Source organism: Mustela nigripes, chromosome 4 (genome assembly GCF_022355385.1).
Source record: "Mustela nigripes isolate SB6536 chromosome 4, MUSNIG.SB6536, whole genome shotgun sequence".
NCBI classification, from domain to species: Eukaryota; Metazoa; Chordata; class Mammalia; order Carnivora; family Mustelidae; genus Mustela; species Mustela nigripes.
Genome location: NC_081560.1, coordinates 5409263 through 5409921, shown reverse-complemented (window position 1 = coordinate 5409921; position 659 = coordinate 5409263).

Here is a 659-nt window from a genome sequence, read left to right as displayed (position 1 = left end):
TCCACCCAGAGTGGCCAGGTGGTCCTGGGGGATGCTGGGGCTCACATGGACGGAGGCCAGGGTGCTCAGCCCTGACAGCTCAGCCTGCTCCCCCCTCCCACCCTGAGCAAGGGGCTGGTCTCAGTTTCTAGGGACCCCGGCCCCCCATGGAGCCGCTGCCAAGGACTCTTGGGGCATTTTCAATCACTGATTCCAAAGAGGGGCTTAGCCTCAGGCAGCAGGGGAGCCAAGAGCCTGTTTACAGAAATGCTCACTTTCCATGTCCAGGGTTCACAGACTGCAGTGCAAGTCCCTCCCTCCTGTGTCGGAAGGAATGTCGCCTCGTGCACTTTCCAGTCCCTCAGCATTCGGGAGCCAAAGGTGATGGAGAACAAGAGGACAACTCTCCAGGTGGGGGCGGTGGGGGCAGGGAGCACCCCAGGGTGCTCTAGAATCCGGGGAGGGTCCTTCCTATCCAAACCACCACCCCAGGGACGAGGAGCTAGACCTTTGTGTTTGTTGTGGCAAAACATAGAGAACCCAAGACTTCCAGTCCAAACCTCTTCTCCGTGTTCGGTTCCGAGGCTCGGAGCGCGTCCGTGTTCGGTTCCGAGGCTCAGAGCGCGTCCGTGTTCGGTTCCGAGGCTCGGAGCGCGTCCGTGTTCGGTTCCGAGGCTCGG